The following is a 16387-nucleotide window of genomic DNA, read 5'->3' on the forward strand; positions in this document are numbered from 1 at the left end:
TTTATAACATGAAAATTCGTACGGTCATTATTTTTGCAGTGAGATAGCTAAAATTACAGTTGTGGTATATTTGCGCCCTCTGGTCTTTAAGGAACACATATACTAATAGAGGAAGTGCATAGCTAATCGAAATTTTTTGGCGTAACACTGTGGTTTAAGGTAGGGGGTTAGCATATAAGTTAATGGTGCAGCACAAGTGAGAGTTCTGACGCACTGTGCTGTGCCCCACAACACATTAAATAACTTCGAACCTATGCTGCCATTGCAAAAAATTGATTACATCTTTGTTCCCAGAACACGCGCACACGTACAAGCACACGCACGCACGCGCACACTGCAAATCTTCACTGAGTAGGGTAAGAAGTATGAAATAGCTTAAGGGGACCTTGCAACACTTTTTTCGACTGTCTTCATATCCTAAATGCTTTCATAACGTAGAATAAGGAGTAAAAAAGTACCTCAGCCAAAAATTACTGCTCTGTGCCCATCAGACAACTTATAAACTTACTCCAAAGAGTTTTCTCTCCTTCCCGGTCTTGGCGTTCTTGCAGCGCTCTAATTACGTGATTACAGCGGTGTAGTGGCCAGTGGCAGGCTTTCCTACAGTTCCAGCAATAAACGCAATCAATAGCCGCTCAAAAAGATGCCACAAAAGCAAAGCAGAAACGGAAGACTCATCTGCTGCGACAAGAAAATTCCACACTGCGCCGCTCTGGGCTGGCTGGCTATAACATGCTTCGAGACGCGAAGGAAGGAGTGAAAGCGTTTATCGGAAGTTTTGCGGAGTACCTTTCAAGACCGGGTCTTGTTTAAAACGGATGGTTTCACGTCTGGCTGAGGTGTTTCTCTGCTACGCGAAGGGTCGGTGGTCGGGGCCACGTCACGGGGTCGTTTTTGGATTCCGCAGAAGTGGAGGGGGCATTAGACTACACTTTAGGTGCGTGTTAAATAGCTCCATGTCTAACCTGTCCCGGAGCACTTAATCCCCCACCGTCCCCGCTACGTTTATGCTGACCAATATAGAAGTGCATGTTGCGGGGTAGAGGTACTCATGACAACCCAGCCCCACAAATTGGCGCCCAACGTGGGGTTCGTTTTCAGCTGACTTCGGTGTTTGCTAGGCACCGATTTCCTACGGTTGGTTTTCCCAGACATCTTTGCTTTTTATTTTACCAAAAAAGATCAACATAGTTTTACATCATCTAAGATGATAGTCATTTACGTCCGAAAGCTGAAAATACGGACTTGTTTTTATTCGAGTTGTTGAGTCGTATGTCCATTTTTACAAGACGGAAGGCACTACTCAAACAAATCGAGCAGTCGCCTGGCATTTTCCGCGGCCCCCAGAGATGGCATTTGCTCCGGATATCGCTTCCACTTTATGCGGGCCTGTCGTGGAGCTGTGCATTGTATGTTAACCCATGCCATCGTTGTGGTTACCCTGAACAAGACGCGCGAGCAACGCGAGCAGAGATGACTGTGTGCTCTTGACCATCTTGAGATGACTGTGTGCTCTTGACCACCTTCAAGCCGCCCCACTCCTTCTACGGCATAAAGTTTCAATTCAGTGACAGTGCCAAGGTTCTGCCCAGCGCTGCTCACCCTCCTGTCAACTTTTCTGAGCCTGGAATATTTCTTTACGTCCGGAGGAGATCAAAATTCCGCGTTTGCTCCACAAGCGGGGTAAAATAGTAGACCGCGTGCGCGTGACGTCATCGTGACGCACTATACAGGTATAGACTACCCGACTGCGCTCAGACCCCGCACGACCCAGGTCGTCTTGGACGCGCGTGCCACTATATACGCGTTTCAAAGGACCACAAAACAGACTTCCCTCGGCGCGCTTTTAAAACACGAATCACGGTCGTTGCGTCGCATTTTATCCACTCGCGGAACGAATATGTGTCGCTCCGAAACACGCGCTCGGTGTCGGGGCAGTTTTTTTCTCGTTTTTTATGCCGCCACGACAGGAGCCGACGTATCCTGTATACGTACGTAGCTGCCGCGTCTGTCTTTTTCGCCCCGTTGTTGTCTGACCGTCGCGCTTCGCGCTATAGGCGTTATGCAGGTACGAGACGCCTTCGCCTTTCGTTGTTTTCGTTGTAGTTTTTTTTTTCCAGCGTGCGTTCGAGTGTGCGACGAGGCGGGGGAGGCCTTGACGACTCCGCATACCGCATCTTGGGGAGGCGAAAGTAGACGCTCCGCTTCGCCGCTCATGAGTGACCGTCTCGTATAGAGCGACAATCCACGAGAAAGTTTCGGAAAAAAACTGTAGTTGAGCGTACGCTGTCATTTTACGAGTGCGCCAGCCTAAAACTTATTTTTCTACTTTTTAGAATCCGCCCCTTGTAAAAACTTCACTTTTGTTTTCGAATGGCACCTTCTTTTTTGCAAGCTTGCGCGCTTGGGTTGTCCTTTTGCGTTCACTTTTGTTGACGTTAATGTATTCCGACGGTTAATTACAAATTTTTGTCGATCCGCCTGTTCGGCGGACTTTCGCTTAAAAACGGTATGTGCAACATTTCAGAGCTTAGGCCTTGGTCCTGTGGATACCAGGAAACGTAATGTCGATATCGGAATGCTTGCTGGAAAATTACGTTGTATACGTGGAACGTTAGATCCAATGCTGTTTCGGTTGTGGTTTTACGTTCACTCAGTTTTGAGGCTGAACGTTCTGCTATGCAAAAATGAATTGAATGCCCAATTGCTTGCTGGACTTGTTGGGCATTTATACCCACCCAACTCAATCCGGTCGAACCCAACCACCCCTCCCCACACATCCTCGCCTGTTTCCACCTCGCATTCTGGCATTATTAAAAAAAAAAAAAAACATTGAAGACGATTGAAAGATTGTACTCTTTGTGGGGATCCTGGCGCCCGAGGCATTGCGCGGCTCTTTTCCCCCTTTCTCCTTCGTCTCCTTCGAGTTGCTGGCTCGTCTCGGCGCCGCTGTGTAGGGCCGAGCCGTCTTCTAAAACTCCTGCAACCGTTGCGGCGATAAAACACTGTCACGCAGCGGGGGGGGCTCCGCCCTGGTGTTGGAGCTAACCTCACCTCATTGGCCCGTTTGAACGATGCCCGAACACCACCCTCGCCAGGACGCGAACGCGCGCCCTGCGCGGGGGTCCGTTCGGGGGAGACGCTCAGGAGGACAGCCGAAGGTGCGTAACTATTTTCTCACCGCCCGGTCGCAGCTCTTTTGCGCCGGCTCTAAGCGCTAGCCCTTCCGGCTGCCGGCCCGTGCCTTCGGTTGATCCTCAGTCCGTTCACTCACATATTAGCCGTACCTGACACTCGACGATCGCGCCGTGCGGTACGCGCCTGGGAACGGAAGGACAGCGTCTTTCTATTGCGAGCCCATCGGCCAGCACCCCAGATTTTGCCCTTATTGCTGAGCCCACCGGTTCAGCGCGCCGAGGACGCGCGCACTTGCGCGTGGCGCCAGATCGCCCATCGTCCCTTTCCACCCACGGGGATGTTGAACTGTAACTGAAGGGGTTGGCGCGAATAAACGCCTTCTGATGTACTACACTGGGCTTATTCCTTTGTCGCCCTCTACTCCACCTGCCCAACAGAGGCGGTGTTGAGCTGGCGCGACGGCGTCTCAGTTCCGTGAGCGTTCTCAAATAGCTCGAACCCGCGGTGGCTCCTCGCAATGTGCATGAGTGCATGCCTTATGCAATGCTAGGGTGGTGCATATTGTGAGGTAGAGACCACATCTTACACAATTTTATAATAATACCGCTTGTCACTGGTGCCAGGGCAGTTCGATAAGTTTTGTAAATTCGAATATATATATATATATATATATATATCGACCGACAAGTATATCACTCTTCAACCTGGGCCAGGCGTGAATGGACCCAAAGTTGAGGTTAGCCCTCCAGTAATCGTGGGGAAAAAAGGGCAGTGGAATTATTATACAGACCCACCGCATAAACAGTTCACGATATTGTAAGTAATGCAGACAGCCCAGCTGAAAGTTCTCAAAATGCGTGTACGAAATATTGAATCAGCACAAAATGGCCCAATTCGAAGCAGCAGTCAAAGCAGCGGAGAACTCCGGGTGAAAAGGAAATCGAGGTTATTTGGACCCAATCATGATTCTTCTGATTGGATTCAACAGGGTTGATCCCTACAGAAGGCAAGCGCGGCAGGGGGCGGCAGAAAGTTAGGTGGGCGGATGAGATCAAGAAGTTTGCGGGGATAAATTGGTCGCAGTTTGCATGAGACCGGGATAAGAATTGGAGAGCTATGAGAGAGGCATTTGCCCTACAATGGGCGTAGACAGGATGATGATGATGATGATGATGACTCTTTTCCCCAAGTTATACAAATACACCCGCTCCCCAGGAGGGGATTGAGGAGTGTATGCGGCGGGCTAGGAGTCATGGGCGTAGCGAGGGGGCGTGTTTCGGGGTCAGAACACCCCCCAAATTTATACATGCAGAAAAATTAGATTGTTTGGGGGTCCAGCGTATACTCTATTATTATTTTTTTCGGGGGCGTATAACAACCCCGAAACAAATTTCTGGTTACGCCCCTGGTGGGTGTGTATGCGAGTTTAGTGTTTATGATCATTCGTGTCACCGCGATTTTTGTTCTCATGAATTCCTTTTACATTCGGATTAACGCTGAATTAAGAAAGTATCGTGAGCGTAGAATTGCTGCCAGGGCAGCCAAGTGGAGCCGTGTCTATACGCAGGGTTAATAAACTAAAATCGATATGGTAATATATGGCACTCACACTCCAACTGTTGGCAATAATTCCTGCGCTGTACAAAGCAGAGCATGCCGAGTTTGATTCGGTCTTCGCCCGAGTATTGCTCTACGTGTTGAAGGCAGGTACAGAGAAAGGGAGAAGAGAAAGAGGCGTGTGAAGTCGTTCCCTAGTTTTTTCCCCCGGCGCCTTCATGCAAAGTTCGGCGAAATAAGCTATGCGGGGATCGCCTTGCAGAAGGGGAGCGTACAAGATGGATGCGGGGTGCATTGCGTCCCCCCTTGATGTCCTCAAGCCACGCGTGACTATGCGATCGACGTCTCCTCCCCCGTCCTATCGTTGCTCGCCGAGAGAGATGTTCACGAGGAAGCGCCGGGCCGTGTTTTCCATCCAAGGTCTGGGCGAACACGACGCGCACGCTTCCGCACGGTCGCGTCGCATACGCGCTCGTGTGCGGGGCCTCGCTAGCTGCACGGACGGGGAAGAAGGGGAGGTCTGACGGAGAAGACCCTTGTCGCGGCTTGCCGTTGCCGAGTGAGTCAGCTTTCGTTGTAGTTTTTGTCTGCGTAGTGGCGGGATTTTTCTTTCTTGGCATACGTTAAAGAGGCCATGAAGGCAAAAGACAAGTTCGGTTCAGTAAAAAAGACTGCTTTGTCTCGATAACGAAGACGCCAATTTGCCGATTGCCGCTAACTTCAAACAAATAATCGATATATATGTTGAAGAAAACATATGACGCAGTGGCCACTCCCCAGTTACTTTCGGGCGATTTGTCTGTGACGTCAGAGGCTCTTGTTTGGGCAATGGGCGGTCGCTGACATGGCCCATCACCAAGCAGCATGCCTAGGCGATCGTGGGGCCCGTGAGGGAAAAAGCACTGTGTAACTGCACCGCGTATTACACAAAATAGCGGGATTTAGTAGTAAGCGTGGGGTGTTGCCCGTACTCACGCAGATGTATGTGAGCGTGCGCAACGAAGCATTGTGTGTGTGTGCGTGTGCGCGTGTGCGTGTATGTGTGTGTGTGTTTTCTGGAGGTCGTGGGTTAGGATCCCACCACCTGGCGGGCATTTTTTCTCCACTTTTTTTTTTCTTTCTTTCCAAAATTCTTTATCTGTTTCAATGACCTACCACATCCTCCCCTTTGCTTTCCGAGGTTTTGTTGACTGCTAACTCTTATTTCTGTCTAATTTTCAACGAGCCCCTCGATTCCTATTCTGATTCGCTATATATATATATATATATATATATATATATATTATAATGAACATGTGCATATGTGTACTTGTAATATGTTTCTTTAAAGCGCTGAGATGACGACCTACACTACAGCCGTATGTTCAATTTGAAAGAACTTGGCCTCCGTAACCCAATCCCAGGCCCCAATTGGCGTTTATAACCAAAAAACAGATTACAAAAACGTTAAAAATTCCAAATTTCATCCACGGCGGCAGCACTAACGTGGCACAGATTTATCACTGTGCTAACTTCTCCTTAACATTCCAGTGTTGCAATGATAGGAACCGGAGGTCCGACTAGAATCGGTGTCGTGCTTCTTGGCGATGGCTGAGATCGGCAGCCGCCAATCACACAACCTCCCGTGACGTCACAGAGTCCCAGCGACAACGTGGCCGAAGAACGTGGCTCCTTTATCTGTTTTTTGCCTAATATCAGAAGTATTCATTGGAAACTTTGCATCAAAATTGGTATCATTGTTATTGGCACAAAACAGCCTTTCAATGAACCAAGCTTGCATGTCGTTTTCATGTCCCCTTTAGAAGACCCGCATTGGACGCCCATTTTCGAGGACCAGCTGTTTTTCCTATCCGTTGTCTCTAATGGCGTAGAAATCTTTCCGAAAACGCCTGGCTTTCGTGCGGTCGCTTTGCTGGAATTTAGATTCCGACTCCTTCGTCGCCATCTGCTCGAGATGTCTTGTAGACAGTCCTCCTGAATGGAGCCAGGCCAAACCTGCACCGTCGCCGCTATAGGTTTTTCTCCGCTTTCGTTCCCTCATTTTTTTTTTTTTGCATTAACGTCACACTTGGAGATACGAATGACGGCCGAGGAGTAAATGACCACGAGCTCTTCTATTGCCCTCGCACTTGCTCCGACGCTCACTGTTTCTTTTTTTTCCCCACCTTCCGCATGTTCTGCGTCGAAAGTGCACAAAAGGCCGTACTCCAGCTCTATGGGCATAGCGTGCTCTTTCAGCTCTTTCGTTGCACAGTCTGCAAATGACGTCTTCCTGTCACGGCTGTACGTGGCCGACCCTGAAAACAGAGCGTTAGTGCTTCGTGCTTTTCCGCACCAGATTGCTCGCACGTCCGCGTTGGAAAAGGCGTCGCGAACAAAGCTATGACTCCAGATCGTTAGGCGCAAACCGCAGAATGAGGCTCGAGAGCGTGTCGTTAGCCGAAATAAAAAAAAGCGAAACTCCGGGCAAATTGACGCTTTGGGTTCGTTGTACTGTGCGACGAGGAAAAAAAAAAAATGGCAATGGCTTAGCTCGGCTATGCCAGGGTATACGTAGCGTGTGCTAAGGTTCAGCTGGTTATTCTTAGGTTTCCTGGTTGTCTAGGATTAGCTGATTATGCTTACTGCTGCTAAAACGATTTCCAATCCAATGCAAACCAATTCAATCCAATTGAATTCACTTCAATTCACTTCAATTCACTTCAGTCCAGTCCAGTCCAGTCCAGTCCAGTCCAGTCACTGCTCCTCGCGCATGCGCAGCACGGCTCTCCAGGAGCCACGCGAAACGGCTATCAAGCGGCTCCTGCGCAGCATCAGACTTAGCTACTGCGCAACGGAAGCGCATAGCTAAGCACGCGCCGGCGCCAGTGCGTCTGCCGCGTCTATGACGTCGCTCCTCTGGAATGCGCAGACCGGCGAATGTGCAGACCCAATTCTCTACACACCCGTACTCCGATTGGATTAGTTTTCAACCCAACACAATCCAATTTAATCCAATCCAAGGCAAGCCAATCCAATCCAAGCCAACCCAATCTGATCCGATCCAAACCAATCCATGTCCTCCTCGCACTTGCGCAGAACGGCCCTTCACGGCCCACGCGAAACTATAGTTCACTATAGCGAAACTGCTCAACCTCGGCCAGTGTAGCTCACGCTACAATATCAATACATAAAAACAGGTTCCTGAATGTTAAGCGTTGCGTAGTTTGCGAACTTCATCTGTTTTGTTCCGGTTGATTCCGATTTTCTTAGGACGTTGCTGGTGGAGCGCCTCATATTCTCATAACAAGATACTACTCGTTGCGCCTGTTCTCTTGTGGCAATATTCCAAATGAAGTGTTCCAGGTCACTCTTGACACCGTTTCTTTAAAGTTGCTCGGGCCATAAGCTAATCGACGGATTGGCGGAATATTTCGATTTTCCGCGTATTCTTGAGGGCCACATCGTCCGAAGAAATGTACGCGTGCTTGTCCCCTGAGAGGTATTGATAGGAATGTACCTCTGTACAGAATAAGAAAACAAGAACTTATTCGAGTAAGCCGAATGCATAAATTAGAGGGAAGAGTAGTCCGGAAAATGTACTCTGAAGGTGCTTCCGAGTTACTGAAGTTAAAGCCGACTCAACTTCTCGAAGTCGGCTGGCAGTTAATTCGCGCGCCTTCGCGACGGTGTGTTAACGGAGCCACTCGGAAGGCCACCCAAATGGTCTATGATTGGCAACTGTGCTGCGGAAAGTGCGCTAAATGGCAGGATGGCGCGCCGCCGCACGGGGAATGGAATCGGCGGAAGCCACCGCGGGTTTCGAGCCGGTGGCGAGCCCAGGAAGGCCGCCGCCCGCCGCATTCCCCCGGTACCGCGCACTAAGCGGTCTCGCGGCCTGGCTTCCGTTTCCGGCCGCTGGGAAAAGGATTTGGGCGACCGACCGGGCAAATCACCCACATTGGCGCCCAACGTCTCCTTTCGCCCAGCCCGCTCGCCGAGCGCATTTACGCATCAGCCGAGGGGGGCTTTCGTCGATGTACGGTGTACGCGCACACACGTACATAAACACACGCACTCTCCTTCTCCACATATATAACCCCCGCGTCCTTGAGCTCTGCGTCGAGGCTTGTTGGCTGTTCTTGCTGGCTCGCGTGCTCTCCTCGCCCTCATTTCGGTTTATTGATCAGCGGCGCTCGAGCCGCCGGCACGCCTGCCTGAGTGGCCGCCGCGCTCGGTGAGAGGTGGGGGGAGTCGCTGCCCGCCCAGTGGTCGCCGTCGATTCGCTGGGCATACACGCGCGCGTGGCTTACAAGCGCAGTCTCCCAAGAACACCGGGCGCCGTTCTCACCGGTCGCTTATTACGCACTCCGTAAACACCTCATCTCCTCCTCGCCGCTGGTTTCCTCCTCCACTTATAGGCTCCATTCATTTGGAAGACCGTCGAGGGGGTGTTGTGTGTACCACAGCTCGGTCGGCAGTGGCGTGTTTGTTGAAGACGGCACCGGGGAAATTGCTTCCGGGAGTAAGCGCCTGTCCGAGGCGCGGAGCTTCCTTCTTAAGCGTCCGCGCGTGAGCCGTAATGTTTTCGGAAAATTGGGGCCCGACAAAAGTGGTTTAAGCGAGGCGTAAGTTAAGCAGGCGGTGCTAATGAGAGAACGTCGTACGCGTGGCGGCGCACTCGGTGCTCGCCTCTGCGGCTGCCTGTCAATCACTTGGTTCTCCCGCGATCAAAGTTTCTGCGGCGGAAAGATTGCTTATGGCTGCCGCACCCTTCACCGACCTCTTTCAGATCTAAAACTTCGTGCATTTCAATTACTAGAGGGCGGAAAACATCGCAGACACGGCTTCTGTACTTGCTAGTTAGTATGGCTGATAACTGTATAGAGGCCGGATTTTTAGGCATTAAAAAAGTGCGTTTTAGGCGCCAGAAATAGGCCGACAAAGCAGCATTTTAGGCCTTCAGCGTCGTAAATAAAGGCGAGATAAATTTTTACGTTAACGCAAATAATTTCAAGCAAGGACGTGCGGGACCTGTATGTACGACGGGGAAAACAAAAATGTTATTCTTTACGATTCCACAAAGGCGCCAACAGTTGAACGTAGCCGTTTAACGGTGCCATAAACTGCTGCACTAATGACGATCAAATGGCTTAATTCAACAAGCGCAGTGCTCAAATTCTTGTTCAGTGGCCGCTGTCGCTTTCCATGTGTGTAGCATACAGAGAAACAGACATGAAAAAATACTTGAAAGTTGAGAATACTGATTAAAAAGCGCCGATTTTGAAAAGAGGCGCTTAGGCATTTATAGGCACTATAAAAACGCCATAAAAGCCCTTCTTAACCCCTAATTCATGCTCATATATCAAGGTGGGGTGACAAGAGTGCAACGAACAAAATAAGCATTTGCCTAAAATTCGGTTCCTACTGATAACATTCTTTGAATGGGCCATGGCGTCGAAAGAGAAGTTCGATTCATTAGCAGAATTGCTTTGTTCTGATAACGACTTCACTAAGTTTATCGCAAACTTCGAACAAATATTCGAGATAATAAATGTTAAAACATATAAAGCAGTGGCGGTGCCCTAGCCACTTTCCGACGATTTGTCTATGACGCCAGAGAATCTTGTTTGTGATATTCGCGGCCGCCGAGCTACGCCACTGTCAAGAAACATAACCGGGCGATTTTATGGGGCCTCTAGTGCCGTTTGATCGTACCACGTGAATGCTAACGTGGACTCAACAATGCGGTAACTATGCTTCTAACGCCTGCCCCTACTATATCTTTTCTGCCCATTTTACGTCATTTTAAAGCGAAATTTGAAAGTCTTCAATATTTCCTGCATTTTGGGGGGGTTAAAATGCCTTTTATTGCTCTAATGAAGCTGAGTGAGTTTCCCAGGGATAGTTCTTTCAAATTGAGCGAAGTACCATTTTGTCTTCATGGCCCCTTCAAAAGTTCCTTTTGCGAACGTCCATATGCATATTCTGAATACTACATCTATTTGTCCTGTAGCAGTTTACCGTGTTTCCGACGCTAGGCTCAATTTGTTTTCCACAGCTAAATGCGCAGATTTTAGCCGATGAACAACTTTCTGTTTGTCTAAAACTTTCAAACGTGTGCGTTTACGTACGTGTCACACACATAAAAAAAAATTCCTCTTACAACCCTGGACGTTCCTATAAGATAGATGCTACACCTAGCATAGCATGGTTTGGTTCCTCTGTTTACCTCAAGAACGGAGGCAGGCATGCTGCAGTAAACGACGATGACTTGTTCACAAGTGCCTGTCAGCAAATTCCCTATACGCGCGGGACGTTAGAGTTCCCGCTTATAACTGAGCCTACACGGTAACGCTAGGGGAAGTGTGCGCGTTGCGCCCCTGGTGGTGTCATCTTCTGCTCGACTCTGCGAGCACCGTTTCCCGCAACGCTTGTTCTAATGAGCTTACAGTGGCAACCGAGTCGTGCCAGCCAAGTTATCAGTTATTATATGCGGCAAAGTTCCGGTACACCTGTGGCTGTACCACGCAGCGTGTAAGCGTATACCAACTACATGCACTCGCTGTCGCGATATCGAAAATATTGCAACGCTTCTCTGTTCGTGCATTCCCTTGCAAACCCCACCCCTAACTGGGAAAAGTTAGTATTGCATGCAGTCCACTCCATCCGTGCTGCGCCCGAGGGCTTATAGTTGCTGCAATTTCCCTGGTTATTATAGTAGTATATATGTTCCTGGGAATGGGGAAAACGGAGCAGCTCTTCCAACTTCCGCTTCGAACATTGTCGCTTTCAACTTTAGCCCCGAGTTGTCATTGGTACCGCCGTATCTGGGTGGACAATTGGTTGTAAGGATCGTATCACGCGCGGAAAGCGCTGCGAACGAGCTGGAATCCTCTGCGCCTTACACGTGTTGTAAGGCCGAATGAGGTGGTTCGCGCGCCTTGCATTTTGATTGATTTGATTGCAGTGTTTTACGCGCCAACGCAACGCAGGCGATGAGTCGCGCCGTAGGGGAGAGCTCCGGATTAATTTTGATCACCTGGGGATCTTTACGTGCGCCGAAATTTTGTACACACGGGCGTTCTTCCTTTTCGCCTATATATGGCCGCCGCGGCCGGGAATCGAACCCGCGACCTTGTGCCCAGCAGCGCAACGCGCCTTAAGTATTTGTTGCATACTCGAACAAGCTGGTTCTCTGCGCCTTTCATTTGTTTCAAGGCCGAACAAGCTGGTTCGCTGCGCCTTGTATGGATTGTAGGGCCGAGGAATCTGGTTCTCTGCATTTAATTTGTTGCCAGGCCGAATGAAATGTCTCTCTGCGCCTTGCATTTGCTGAAAGGCCAAGCAAGCTCGTTCATTTCGCCTTGCATATGTTGTTTAGGCGCCGCCCAGAGATCCGCCTCGCCACCACGTGCATGGGCTGAGCCTCTGCCTAAGTAGCAGCGGCAATGGGAAAACGAATGGAGAGTGCTAAGCAGCACTCTCGGAGGCGACATCGCGCAACACAATAACGGCGTCCTCTTGCGTATGCAGGCTGAGACAAAGGAGCGGACTGCGCCGGCTGTGAGCCCGGCCGCGGAGGCGCTTAATGAAAGCGCGTATGCAGACAACCAGACTATCCGGCCGTTGTGTCGCCGAAGAAGAGACGGGCCGGGCATTGTCTGGCCGAGTAGCAGCTCGGCAGCATTCCTCGCGCTGTCTGCGTCTGCGAGGAATATTCGTCGTGACGAGAAACTTTGTCTCGGCGTGTGCCGTTTTTAGCTGGCATTTTGCAGTTGCCGACTTTGAAAGCACAGAAGATTCCCTTTTGAAGGGTTCTTTCTCGCAAAAGATACGCGCCTTTTGTTGGTATTGACTTACTTCTGAGATGAGTGCTTTTGTATGGGCGAAGACGCATATATTCCTTTGCGGGAACTCTTGTTAGACGTTTGTAAAGCAAACGCGCTCCGATGGCTGAACAGCTAGAAGAGGGTCGCTGAAGCAATGCGAAGCATGCGCTGTTCAGTCATGTAAGGAGTGTTTGCCGTGGCGACCGTTCATTTACTGGTCATGAGACGAAGCCGGTATGTAGGGTATGTATAGCTCCTTTTCAGCCAGCCTCTCGTCGTCCTTTGCTCATTATGAACGCCTGTCCTTGCAGACCGTCGACGTTCGGACCCAGTCAGTTGCCCTGGCGAAGCAATTCCGAAAGCGGAAACAGAGACGTTTGAGCGCTGCGGTAGTGCTGAAACATTTCTCTTTTTGCTCACGAACCGAAGTAAAGCAAAGTCCAGGGTACCCGTATCGCAGAATTTGGCGTGCATGGTTTCGATTTTCTAGATCCGCTGGCGTCTTACTAATTATACCCAAGAAATTATTGCGTTGTGAGGTCCTCACTACAATTTACGAGTGGACATTTAAGGCACAACTGATGAGTATATAACAGCAGTTCACGGGCGCAGCCAGAAATTTCGCTCGGGAGGGGGTGTAGGGAGGGGGGGGGGGTTGTATTGCACCTAGACCTACTCCATATAATTTTTAAGGGATTAAAATGTATATAATAAATGTTCAACTATTAACTGAAATTACGGAACTATAAATGTAAAAAAAACAAGGAAAATAAGATTTCATAAAAAAATTATTCGCATGTTACGAGAACTGTTGCAGAATTGCTATCACTGCTTGATATTTTCTGTTTTGTGTACTTCAGGAGAAATCGCAATAAAGGAAATATAAAAATGTACAACAAATATAAACATATATGCTTAACAAACACGGAAGCAAAAAACATTGAAGTAAACAATTCATTCATTTAAAACACAAAGCACGCGCCGGACATGATAAACGGGAAAAGCACGAAACAAACAACTTGTGGGTGGACGTTTTATTTTATCGTCACTTCGTCATCGACAATCTTCCTTTTTTTCCATTTTCGCACACATGCGACGGCTAGAGACAGATCTTAACGCCGCTGTCTTTTATGACAATATATTGCATAGGAGCAGCTTTTCAACCGTAGCCTATGGATAATCGCACCAAAATTAGTCACACAAAAACGACGTTAAAATGTTCAGTTGTGGTGAAAAAAGCGAGAAGATAATATTTTGACCAGGACAACAAAAGTGTCACTGGTAACAAAATGTACATTTATACAGAAAGCCCGCTGTACATGGTGCGAATTTACCCGCGAATTCGCTGCTTGCGGGGTCGCTCGCGCGACAAAACGACCTATTTTTGTCGCTGTGACAACATATCGTTTTGCCGCACGAACGGCGCCGCAGCTGCGAATTAGCGGGTAAATTTGCAACATGTAGAGATAGAGGGGGGAGGGGAGAAGTCCGAAGTAGTTGGCGCACATGGTTTCCGGCGACGCCCTGGTTGCATGAAGGCACTAAAGCAGCCAGGCCTGCGGTCTAGCCTGCGAATCTCGCCTGCTTTCCGTCGCGTCGCGGAACGCGCGCTCGCAAAACATCCCCGTAGATAAAAGGCCTTAGGCGCAGCAACGGGGGTGTTAGGCATGTCAGGAGGGAAACGGGCCACCAGTGCAGGGTAGGTGCACTTTCCGGACAGGATTATTCCTGGAGTTCTATACAAAGTCCTAGGATGATTTCCGACGCTGGTGGCTGCGCCTTGCACGACAGCGCGACAAAATTTCGAAGAGGGGGGGGGGGGGGGGGGGGGGCTGAAGCCTTCTATCCCTCCCCCTTCCCCCACCTTCCTACGCACATGCAGCAATTGTCCTTGGTTTGAGACTATACCTTGCGCTTGTCGATACTGTCTCAGGCATGGTACCACCCAACTATATTCTGCCGCTAGTATCCCGACTCGACAATGTCAGTCTGTGCGAAACTGGCCCGGCGCTTCCGTCTCTATTCGCCCCGAGCGCGAACACAGTCGGCCCCTGGCGGCGGCGGGACGAACCGCTCCTAGTGTGGATTGCGCTCTCGCGTCGTCTGCTTTTTCCCGTTGCGTGCGGCGCAAGACGCGTGCTGCACACGACAAAACAACCAATATGTGTGCTCGTTTGGCAGTAAGCAATGACATAGTTACCTCTGCTTGCGCATTTCCTCTAGAAACGCAATAATCAGCGGCCGTTGAGGGTTAATGCGCTGGTTTAATTCCACGAAACATCTTCGCCGTGGTCACCGCTTGGGTATGAACATTGCTTCCACACATTGCACTTTTCCTATTGTTGAGTGCAGTCGTCTGCCGTTTCGGGTACGTCGAAGGGTGCTTTTTGAAGGTGGTGTGGTGATTATTTAAACGATAAAAGTTTAGTACGCGAAACGGGTAAGAAGCGACAAGACCTGTGCATACGCGTGCAAATTCCATACCCTTGTAAAACTGCGCTGTGTCCTTATAGAAAGAAGAAACAAACAAAAACATATACACTGCACACGACCCGTGCGCTATCGCCCATACATTACCGGAAACGTATTTTACACCAGCAAGCGCCTGTGTGATCGTGTCCTTCCCGTATATTTCTAAAATAAATACCATTTTTGGACAGTCGTTTATACTGACGAGGAGGAATAAACATTTATTCAACTGTATCGAGTTGCTAATTTTACGTATTATTTAAAATACGTTTCTATGGATGTGCAAGAGTATTTTGGGGGAATTTTCGGTAAAATTAAGCAGTTGTGAGTTTGCGTCTGTCATGTGGCATTTCGTGTGTCATTTTCATATGTATCGTTTTCAAATCCGACATTAATCACATTGTCCGGAAACGTGTCTCACTCAGTATAACCAAATGTCTAATATGGTCACGTCTTTACCTCTTAAGGTGGACCTATGTTTAAAGAAAGAGGAGAAAACGCGTAATATAATGCACGTTGTTGCCCACATGTGTGAGGGGTGTGTGCCATGACTCGCTGTTTTTTTTTCCGACAATGCTTGCTTTCAATACATTTTTGAAAAAGGCGAGCCACAATTCCTGGACAATCTCGGACCAAAGGGGGGGTAATTATTTTGAAAATACGTTAAAGTACTGCTTTTTCACCGCTACAGAACACAACGCCTAGTGTAGTTTTGATTGTAAGTAATACTGATAACCATATTTTGGCTTTTCGAGTTACATGCGTTCTCTTCTCTCTGCTCTTGCAACGTTGGCAGGACCCCCCCCCCCCCCTCTTCCCGAAAAAAAAAAAAGGAAATGCACAGAATTTCATTTTTTAACCGGTCCTCAAGAATTAAATGCCAAGACAAAGGCAATATTCAGTTTACAAAACAAAGTAGTTACCGGGAACCAATTGCGCTGATTCGCAACGAGAAATAAAAAGGAAATGTTTTACTACATCTGCAACAGCGCAACTTCATTTATTGCCATCTTTCGGGTTCGTAAGCGACCTTATACGCAAGAATGCAAACACATCTCGCTGTTGCAGGCACCTGTTAGATTCTAAAAGGAACGCAATGGTCAACAGAGCAGCCGTAACAGAAAATTTGTGCTCACTGCGAGGTCCCAGAAGCTTGGTTTGCACCCTGTAAACCTGCTTTTCACTTTGCGAAAACCTAGCTAAACATGAGATGTTGATTGCACTGCGTGCGTTCACAATTCAATTCGCAAGTTCACTTGCGACGAAAACCGTAAATAAGTGATCTGAAATCGTTATTCATCAAACCTTCCTTCAGAGTCGCTAAAATTTCATTTAAAAGACCCGTTAGAGCGGTTACATTTATATCTCTGCGCTGATCAAAATTCAGTAATTTTATGTTGCCTTTTGAACAC

General features: G+C 48.8%; 1 protein-coding gene across 5 annotated transcripts in view; it reads left to right on the forward strand.

Moving 5' to 3' along the window:
* The window catches only part of LOC144169263 (guanine nucleotide exchange factor DBS-like), a 349981-nt gene that overhangs the window by 254072 nt on the left and 79522 nt on the right, over positions 1-16387 (forward strand). Inside the window, exon 1 of one of the 5 annotated variants that reach the window (XM_077698329.1) lies at positions 5095-5254. The exons of the other annotated variants lie outside the window; for them this stretch is intronic. The gene's annotated coding sequence lies outside the window, so the exon portion shown is untranslated. Of the gene's footprint in view, positions 1-5094; positions 5255-16387 lie in introns of those variants that run through there. 5 annotated transcript variants of the gene reach the window in all.

Source organism: Haemaphysalis longicornis, unplaced genomic scaffold (assembly GCF_048455015.1).
Source record: "Haemaphysalis longicornis isolate Haplotype H1 unplaced genomic scaffold, Haemaphysalis longicornis Haplotype H1 scaffold_2, whole genome shotgun sequence".
Lineage (NCBI taxonomy): Eukaryota > Metazoa > Arthropoda > Arachnida > Ixodida > Ixodidae > Haemaphysalis > Haemaphysalis longicornis.